This window comes from Tachyglossus aculeatus, chromosome 4, assembly GCF_015852505.1.
Source record: "Tachyglossus aculeatus isolate mTacAcu1 chromosome 4, mTacAcu1.pri, whole genome shotgun sequence".
NCBI lineage: Eukaryota > Metazoa > Chordata > Mammalia > Monotremata > Tachyglossidae > Tachyglossus > Tachyglossus aculeatus.
This window is the reverse complement of record NC_052069.1, coordinates 35,998,926-36,009,998: the sequence shown is the minus strand read 5'-3', so window position 1 is coordinate 36,009,998 and position 11,073 is coordinate 35,998,926.

Sequence of the window (11,073 nt, the reverse complement as noted above, 5' to 3'; positions counted from 1 at the left end):
ACTCTGACACTTGTCAGCTGTGTCACTTTGGGCAAGTCACTTCACTTCTCTATGCCTCATTTCCCTCATCTGTAAAATGGGGATTAAGACTGTAAACCCCATTTGGGACAACCTAATAATAATGATGATGGCATTTATTAAGTGCTTACTATGTGCAAAGCACTGTTTTAAGTGCTGGGGAGGTAACAAGGTGATCAAGTTGTCCCACGGGGGGCTCACAGTCTTAACCCCCATTTTACAGATGAGGTAACTGAGGCACGGAGAAGTTAAGTACTTGCCCAAAGTCACACAGCTGACAATTGGTGGAGCTGGAATTTGAACCCATGACCTCTGACTCCAAAGCCATTGCTCTTTCCACTGGGCCACGCTGCTTCTCATCTGATCACCTTGTAACCTCCCGAGCGGTTAGAACAGTGCTTTGCACATAGTAAGCACCTAATAAATGCCCTCATTAAGTGCTTACTATAAGCCAGGCACTATTCTAAGTGCTGGAGTGGGTACAAGCAAATTACACTGGACACAGTCATTGACCAACATAGGGCTCACGGTCTCAATCCCTATTATATGGATGAGGTAACTGAGGCCCAGAGAATAATAATAATAATAATAATAATGGCATTTGTTAAGCACTTATTATGTGTGAAGCACTGTTCTAAGTGCTGAGGGGGATACGAGGTGATCAGGTTGTCCCACATGGCTCACAGTCTTAATCCCCACTTTGTTGATGAGGGAACTGAGGCACAGAGAAGTGAAGTGAGTTGCCCAAAGTCACACAGCTGACATGTGGGCAGAGCCAGGATTAGAACCCATGACCTCTGGCTCCCAAGCCCGGGCTCTTTCCACTGAGCCATGCTGCTTCTAAGTTAGGTCACATGCCTAAAGTCACACAGCAGACAAGTGGCAGAGCTGGGATTAGAACCCATGAAAAGGAGCATGGCTCAGTGGAAAAAGCGTGGGCTTTGGAATCAGAGGTCATGGGTTCAAATCCCGACTCTGCTAATTGTCAGCTGTGTGACTCTGGGCAAGTCATTTAACTTCGCTGAGCCTCAGTTCCCTCACCTGTAAAATGGGGATGAAGACTGTGAGCCCCCCATGGGACAACCTGATTACCTTGTAATCTCTCCAGAATTTAGAACAGTGCTTTGCACATAGTAAGCACTTAATAAATGCCATTATTATTATTATTATTATTATTATTATTATTATTGTTATTATGACCTTCTGACTCCCAGACTCGTGCTGTATTCATTACACCATGCTGCTTCTATATATCTGACAATTACTCTCCCCACCTTCAAAGCCTTATTGAAGACACATCTCCTCCAGGAAGCCTTCCCAGACTAAGTCCTCATTTACTCTTCTCCCACTCCCTTCTGCGTCACCCTTACACTTGGATTGGCATCTGTAATCACCCCTCCCTTGGCCCCATAGTAAGCATGCACACATCCATAATTGAATCTATTCTTTTATATTAACATCGGTCTCCACCTCTAGACTGTAAACTTGAGGGCAGGAATATGTCTACCAACTCTGTACAGAGCTCTGCACACAGAAGTACTCAGAAAGTAGGAGTGATTGATTGATCGAATAGAGCCAGCAGTTTGACCTTATTATTTTTTTATCTAACCCAGTGCTTAATACAGTACCTGGAAATAGTAAGCACTGAACCAATGCAGTAAATATCATTATTGCTATTAGGGGTAGCAATAGGGCCAGAAATGGTGGAAGGCCAAGTTAATAGAGCTAAGGGGTGTAACAAAGAAAATTATTTAGTAAGTGAGTTTTCCAAGCTCATACTTAAAAGTCCATGCTAATGACCTGGTAATTGTTTTAATGGATTTTCAATGAAGTGTGAAGTTCTCCGCTGACTTCTTAGCTTAAGTGTGAAGCGTGGTGAGAGAGCGATTGTCACTACTGTGAATTTGTAACTATCTGGTTAATGAATCAAGAAGCATTTCTAGGTTCTGTGTCTTTAATGTATCACAAACATTTCTCTTTAGTCTATCAAGGAACACTATTTAAAATGCTAACGAGCAACACTCCTCCTTTGCTGGGAGCCGTATAGAGAGGCTGGTGGGTACAAGTGAGAACTGCTTAACATAGTTTTGATTGGATTACTGCTGCCTCTGGGAGCCCATATCTGATCATTCTTCACCCAGCTGAAGGGGTTGATTTATGATACACTCTTGAGCTGTGTCACTCAATCAATCAGAGCACTGTGCTAGGCTCCTCTGCTGTTAACCTCCTCACTGGGCCTCATTTTCGCTTGTCCCACTGTCAACCCCCGGCCCACGTCCTACCTCTGGCCTGGAATGAATGCCCTCCCTCCACACATCCACCAAACTAGCCCTCTTCCTCCCTTCAAAGCCCTACTGAGAGCTCACCACCTCCAGGAGGCCTTCCCAGACAGAGACCCCCCCCCTTTTTCCTATCTTCCTCCCCTCCCCGTCTCCCCCCATCCCTCTGTCCTACGCTCTTCCCCTTCCCACAGCACTTGTATATATTTGTACATATTTATTACTCTATTTTATTTGTACATATTTATTACTCTATTTTTTCAATGATGTGCATATAGCTATGCTTCTATCTATTATGATGGTATTGACCCCTGTCTACTTGTTTTGTTTTGTTGTCTGTCTCCCCCTTCTAGACTGTGAGCCCATTGTTGTGTAGGGACCATCTCTATATGTTGCCGATTTGTACTTCCTAAGCGCTTAGTACAGTGCTCTGCACACAGTAAGAGCTCAATAAATACGACTGAATGAATGAATGAGAGTGCAGTATAACAGAGTTGATAGACATGTCATCTCTTCTCTGAATCTTTCCAGCAGATAGAATCTGATTGATCAGAAGATTTGCCAATCTCCTGGCACAGTGAAATCATAGTGGGAAATGGATACAGATAGAGAGAAAGACAGAGAGAATGTTTCTGAAAATTCAAAATCAGCATCCTCCTCTGTTGATGATAATGGCATTTATTAAGCACTTACGATGTGCAAAGCACTGTTCTAAGCACTGGGGAGGTTACAAGGTGATCAGGTTGTCCCACAGGGGGCTCATAGTCTTAATCCCCATTTTACAGATGAGGTAACTGAAGTCCAGAGAAGTTAAGTGACTTGCCCAAAGTCACACAGCTGACAATTGGCAGAACAGGAATTTGAACCCATGACCTTTGACTCCAAAGCCCGTGCTCTTTCCACTGAGCCACGCTGTTTCTCTGTTGACCACAGCCCCATTACTCTGCCACATTCTCCCCTCCCAACCACACATTACCACCCCCATGAGCCTCAGAAAGCTAGATCCCAGCTCTTCATGGGGTGAAGGAAAAACCGGAGCAGCTTCCATTTGGCACATTCCCCTCCATAATCCCGGGAGGGGTAGAAGTCAGGCTCATGAGGCTGTCCCACCTCCCTCTTCCCCAGCTCCACCTCACTGTTAGTAGGACAGGGACTCTGTAGATGAAACCACTTAGACAATGGGTGAGGCGGTGAGCCATCATCCTACTTTGTCTTGGAGGACTTTGCAAGATAAATAGGTTGTAGCTCAAAATGATGATAATTCATTCATTCAATCGTATTTATTGAGTGCTTACTGTGTGCAGAGCACTGTACTGAGAGCTTGGGAAGTACAAGTCGGTAACATATTGAGATGGTCCCTACCCAACAACGAGCTCACAGTCTAGAAGGGGGAGACAGACAACAAAACAAGACATGTAGACAGGTGTCAAAATCATCAGAACAAATAGAATTAGAGCTATAGGCACATCATTAACAAAATAAATTGTAAATATGTACAAGTAATAAATAGAGTAATAAATCTGTACAAATATATATACAGGTGCTTTGGGGAGGGGAAGGAGTTAGGCCTGGGGGGTTGGAGAGGAGGAGAGGAAAAAGGGGGCTCAGTCTGGGAAGGCCTCCTGGAAGAGGTGAGTTCTCAGTAGGACTTTGAAGGGAGGAAGAGAGCTAGCTCGGCAGATGTGTGGAGGGAGGGCATCCATCATGGAACCATTAGGGGAACTATATTTTACAAGATACAAGATTCAGGCAGGACTGGGGTTTGGGTGAGTTCATCTTCCTCCAGGAGAGCCTGGTTTGGCAGTCCCCACTCCCATGACATCCCCACTCCAGCAAGCTCCAAACATTAGCTGCACCCATCCTACCCTACAAATTAATCCACTCAGCATCTGGTTTAGGCCCTACTGCAGAGTCTCTCCTGGGTTCTAGTGCCATCTTTTATTAATGCGGTGCTACAAACCCAGAAAAATCAAAACTGGGTCCCAGAATAGTGTTACTTCCTGCTGAAAACTACAGCCAGGACTCCAAAGCCAGAAGCCCCATATAGCTAGGATGAGGGCTGCCTCTGTGTTCCTATGGTTTTTCTAACCTTGGTGGTGGCTTCACGATTCACGTTTATTCCTCCCACACCTTTCAGCTTTGTGGGACTGTATTTTTTATGGTATTTGTTAAGTGCTTACTATGTGCCAAGCACTGTTCTAAGCACTGATATAGATACAAGGTAATCCAGTTGTCCCACGTGGGGCTCACAGTCTTAATTCTCATTTTACAGATGAGGGAACTGAGGCAAAGAACAGTTAAGTGACATGGCCAAAGTAAAACAGCTGATGAGTTGCAGAGCTGGGATTCGAACCCATGACCTCTGACTCCCAATCCCGCACTCTTTCCACAAAGCCACACTGCTTCTCCAGTCATGCTGCTTGACTTTTGTCAAAGGCTGCTGGTCTGGCAGAGAGACAGACTGACCCCTGTGACCCTCCCAGGGTTATTTGGAATATTCTGGGAGGGGTCTGGCTTCTTCACCAATAGGGGGAAAACCCCACTCAATTAAGGGTGGAATTGAGTTCTCCCAAGAGCAGAGTGAAAGCATGTGAGATAGTTGGGGATGACTGTTTGACTATCATATGTCCCTCGTCTTCTGTCCCTGAGACACTATCAGCGCTTAGTACAGTGCTCTGCACATAGTAAGCGCTCAATAAATACGATTGAATGAATGAATGAATGAGACACCTTCATGTAGTAATTTATTTCTCTTCCTAAGTGATATAATAATAATAATAATAATAATAATGGCATTTATTAAGCACTTATGACGTGCAAAGCACTGTTCTAAGCGCTGGAGAGGATGCAACATCATCAGGTTGTCCCACATGGGGCTCACAGTCTTAATCCCCATTTTACAGATGAGGTAACTGAGGCCCAGAGAAGTTAACTGACTTGCCCACAGTCACACAGCTGACAATTGGCAGAGCTGGGATTTGAGCCCATGACCTCTGACTCCAAAGCCCATGCTCCTTCCACTTAGCCACACTGCTTCTCTATCTGGGGTATAATGGGAGCTGGAGCATGTTAATTTAGGTGATATAATTTGGGCTTGTCATAGACTAAACCTTATTTTTCAGATTTTTCCTCAAGCAAAGCTCTGGGGCAGACCACATGATCAAATCTAATGACTTTTGTTAATCAGATCCTGAGTTTGACCTGAACAATATTATACTTCAGTGTCCATAAATGTTACTTTGAAGAACTTGTCTTTAGTATTCTCTGTTGGGACCTTTCTTCATTCATGTTGCTAATTAGATCCCAGCTTAATTCTTACCTGGTTCGGTTGTTTGGTTCTGTCATGGACACTGGGTCTTACACAGAACTTTCACTCAGGTTCCTAATTTCATATTTTTCTTTAGCAGTACTAAATTCAGAATGGCTAATTTTACTCAATCCTCATTATGAGTGTACAGCAAAGCAGCCAAAATTTTTCTCTCTCAAGGCTGGAGTCTCATTTGGTAAACAATCTTGAGTCTCAGTTTCCCCTATCCTTCAGTAGGCTCTGTGACGAAGGCATAGAGAGATTAGGCAGGTTTACTGATGCCCCTCAACCACCTCCATACCTGAGGAGACATTGTAGGCCTTACCGGAAAAGGGTTCCCGAAGGATTGTGGTCATTATGAACGACAATACTTTCATTCGGGAACTATTCCAAGATAAGCAAATAAGCTGCCATAGTATTTCACTGCCTCATCAATCAATCTATGGTATTCGAGTGCTTACTGTCCACAGATCTCTGTAGTAAGCACTTGAGAGAGTTCAGTATGATAGAGTTAGCAGACATGTTCCATTTCCACAAGGAACTTACAATCTAGAAGGACTCATCCATTTTCTAAGTGGTTTAAACGATACTAGTCATCAGCCTAGCGACAGAGAGACAGAGTTGTGAAAGAGGGATGTTGGACTATATCCTCACCACAGTGGCTTGTAGTTATCTGCTCTTGCCTCCTGTCTACTCTCCCCCACCCCCCAGGAGGGGACAGCAATGGCACAGACATGACACCTCCCTTCCCCGCAACTCTGAGGAGCTGGAGAAGAGGGAGGGTGGGACATTTGGTGAGCCAGGCTCCTAGCCTTCCTGGAGTCACCTCTGGCCCTGGGATTGAACCCTCATGGAGGGGGGACTGTGAGGCTTGTACGGGGGTAACGGTGGCAGCAGCAGTGGCTCTCCACTCCAAGCCAGGACGAGATGAGTGTAGTGGGGCAGCAGGACTAGGGACAAGGAAAGACACTGACTCTGAATTTTCAGGAACATTCTCTCTGTCTCTAGGTCCCTGTGTCCCACTATGAATAAATGATTTAAGACATCAGAGGATTGGCAGATCTTCCAATCAATAACAATAATGATAATAATTATGACAATTGTTAAGCACTTACTATGTGCCAGGCTCTGTCCTAAGCGCTGGGGTGGAAACAAGCAAATCGGGTTGCATACAGTCCCTGTCCCACATAGGGCTCACAGTCTTAATTCCCATTTTACAGAAGAGGTAACTGAGGCACAGCAAAGTGAAGTGGCTTACCCATGGCCACACAGTAGACAAGTGGCAGAGATGGGATTAGAACCTATGACCTTCTGGCTCCTAAGCCTGTGCTTTATTTATAATGCCACACTGCTTCTCTATCAGATCATATCCTTGTCAGATCAGATCCTGCCTGCAGGAACCAATCAGAGGACGTGACTCATGAGTGAGTCATAAATAAAACCCTTCAGCTGGGTGGAATGTGATCAGATAAAGGGTGCCCAGCCAATGCATACCTCTATCGTGTTCCCTGGCAAATAACCCAGCCCAGAGCGCAAGCAACAATGGGCTGTGTCCCTGGCAGGGAAATTCAAGAACCCCATCTCTGCTCCTCATTCTTGGTGGTGCGTGGGGAAGGAGAGAGGCTCATGTTTTGCCTTTCCTGCTATTCACTTTCCATTCTGAAATGCATTTGTTGGCCAGGAGAAGAAAATAGACTGGATTTGGCCTTACTATTCCCTGCGCTGGGACATTTCCACCCAATTTATATTCAGCACTTTCACTTAGGTTTACTGCTGTGTTCAACTATTTTTAGAAGTGTATTCATGCTCACCCGGAAACAGTCCAGCACAATAACTCATTCTTTCCAATTCCAAAGGGATGAGCTCCAGAGTCTATACAATTTCATAGTCTGAGAACCTGGTCCCTATATAGAAAGGTCACTGCACAGAGAGAAAGGGCCCCTGGGTTCCAGGGCATTTTCCTTCTGTGGTTCTGAGCTGCCTCTACTTGTCCTCTTTTTTACGGACTCCACAATTGGTATTGGCATATTGATAGCACAGAAACGCCATCATTAGGTATAGCGACAGGGGACGGGGGTTCCCTTTTTTATGCTTTTCTTTTATGCTTTCTCAGCCCCACAATGCTTACGTATATATCCATAATTTATTTTCATTTATGTTAATGTCTGTTTCCATTGTAGAATGTAAGTTCATTGTGGGCGAGGAACTTTTTTCCAACTTTGTTACACTGTACTCCTCCAAGTGCAGTGCTCTGCAAACAGTAAGCACTCAATAAATATGATAGATTGATTTATCCCCTGTGTGTCCCTCAAGAGCTGATCAGGTCTTACCTAGGTAAGGTTGCTCATATCAAGCTGCTTCCAGACCCACTTCTTTAAATATGCATACTTCTCCTATTTCCTCTTTGGACTATCTCTTTATTTTTTTATTTTGTCCAATTCTCTTCCACTGGAAGGTAGACCAGATGGCTGAAAACCTGGCCAACATGATTATGGGGGTGAGTTTGGAAGAAAAAAGATCACCCTAAACTTGAGCAGAGGGACCCATGTCTCTTGGCCGCCTGTCTTCCTATAGAAGAAAATGAGTGACTGGGCTGCAGTTTCTGGCTCTCTGTTCCCTACCAGCCCACACTCTGCCTCTGGCCTGGAATGCCCTTCCTCCTCATATCCGACAACAACCATTCTCTCCCCCTTCAAAGCCTTATTGAAGGCACATCTCCTCCAAGTGGTCTTCCCTGAGTAAGCCCTCCTTTCCTCTTCTCCCACTCCTTTCTGTGTCTCCCTGACTTGCTGCCTTTATTCACTCCCCTCTCAGCCCAACAATAGTTATGAACCTATCTGTAATTTATTCATATCAATGGCTGTCTTCCCCTCTTGACTATAAGGTTGTTATGGGCGCGGAATGTGTCTGTGTATTATTGTATTGTACTCTCCCAAGCACTTTGCACACAGTAAGTGCTCAGTAAATACAATTGATTGATTGACAGAACCCGCTGCTTCTGGAGGGGGTGGAGGAAGGATTGAAGAGTTAGAAGGGAAAGCATGCTTTCAGCCAACTACTTTATGCAGTGACGTTTCTGGGGGTGTCCAGTCACATTGTTTTTATCTGGCCACAGTGAAGGGAAAAGAGAGGATCCAATCAGTAGTAGTCATCAGTCAGTGAATCAGTAGTGCTTATTGAGCACTCACTCTGTGCAGAAGACTACATTAAGCACTTGGGAGAGGACAATTGAGGTGGTAGACATGTTCTCTGCCTCTGGGATCTTATAATCTAATAGGAGAGACAGACCCTGAAATAAATTACAGAAAGTTGGGGGGCAACTGAGTACATAAGAACTGTCAAGGGTGCTGGGGACTGGGATGAGTGTGAGTACCTAAAGAGCTTTGTTGATAGGGAAGTGCCAAAGGGGAAAAGAGGTTGGGGAGATGAGAGATTATTCAGGGAAAGACTGCTGGGATATATGTGATTTCAGAAAGGTCTTCAAGCATGTGTGGGTTTGTGTTGGGGGTTAGTCGGGGTCAAGAGGAGGTAGTGGTCGGCCAGAAGCAAAGTGGGGGGAGTTCCAAGCAGCAGAGAAGCAAAAAGTGGGTAGCAAGGGAGGTGAGAGCAAGGCACAGTTCATAGGCTGGCCTGAGATGAACCAAGCATGAGAGATGAGGTTTAGCGGAAGAGGAGGGAGGGTAAGTAAGAGGGAGAGAGCCGACTGAGCTCTCCACAGCACTTCCCTCAACCACGCAGCACTTATGTTCATATCTTTGAATTAGAATTTATAAATTACTTAATATTGATGTAATATTTATAATATTAATACTAACATTAATTACTTATATTCACGTCTGTCTTCCCCTCTAGACTGTAAACTCCTTGTGGACAGGGAATGTGCCTGCTAGCCTGCTAATTCTGTACTGTATCCTCACAAACACGGAAGTACAGTCCTCTGCACATTGTAAACACTCAATAAATACCATTGACTGATTGATTGACTGGTTGATTGAGTGTCAACTTCCAGGGCCTGGAATTTCTACTTGATGCAGAGAGAAATGGACAGTCATTGGAGGTTTCTAGGGAGTGGGGAGATGCATGTAGAACGATGCTTTAGATCCAGGAGACAGTAAATGGGAGAGGAGGGAGGGTTAGTGGGAGGGGAGGGAGGGGAGGTAGGAGGGAGAGAGCTGACTGAGCTCTCCACACCACTTCCCTCAACCACACAACACTTATGTTCATATCTTTTAATTAGAAATTACTTAATATTGATGTAATATTTATAATATTCATACTAATATTAATTATATTCATGTCTGTCTTCCCCTCTAGACTGTAAACTCCTTGTGGACAGGGAACGTCTCTGCTAATTCTGTACTGTAGCCTCCCAAACACTTAGAGAAGCAGCATGGCTCAGTGGAAAGAGCCCGGGCTTGGGAGTCAGAGGTCAAGGGTTCTAATCCCGGCTCTGCCACTTATCAGCTGTGTGACTTTGGGCAAGTTCATTCATTCATTCATTCATTCATTCATTCATTCAATCGTATTTATTGAGTGCTTACTGTGTGCAGAGCACTGTACTAAGCGCTTGGGTAGTACAAGTTGGCAACATATAGAGACGGTCCCTACCGAACAGCGGGCTCACAGTCTAGAAGGGGGAGACAGACAACAAAACAAAACATAGTAACAAAATAAAATAAATAGAATAGTAAATATGTACAAGTAAAATAAATAGAAGAATAAATATGTACAAACATATTTACAGGTGCTGTGGGGAGGGGAAGGAGGTAAAGCGGGGGGGATGGGGAGAGGAAGGAGGGGGCTCAGTCTGGGAAGGCCTCCTGGAGGAGGTGAGCTCTCAGTAGGGCTTTGAAGGGAGGAAAAGAGCTAGCTTGGCGGATGTGCGGAAGTCACTTCACTTCTCCATGCCTCACTTACCTCATCTGGAAAATGGGGATTAAGACTGTGAGCCCCATGTGGGACAACCTGATTACCTTATATCTCCCCTAATGCTTAGAACAGTGCTTGGCACACAGTAAGTGCTTAACAAATACCAAAATTATTATTATTATTATTATTAGTAGTAGTAGTAGTAGTAGTAGTACAGTCCTCTGCACATTGTAAACACTCGATAAATAGCATTGACTGATTGATTGGTTGACTGACTGAGTGTCAACTCCCGGTGTCTGGAATTTCTGCTTGATGCAGAGAGAAATGGACAATCATTGGAGGTTTCTAGGGAGTGGGGAGATGCATGTAGAATGATGTTTTAGATCCTGGAGACAGTAAAGGCAGGTTGTTCTTTCCTCTGCCTTTCAGATAGGTGACTAACCTGGTGCAAAGCCCAGAATCACTCAGTCTCCTCCAGGGCCAAAGCTACTCCTGCTTTGGAAACATGGCACCTTCGGCAATTGATTTAGATCTCTCAGGCCTTCACGGTACTATAATATGGGAAGCGGTCTGAGGCAGTTTCCAGAGCTTGCAACCCAA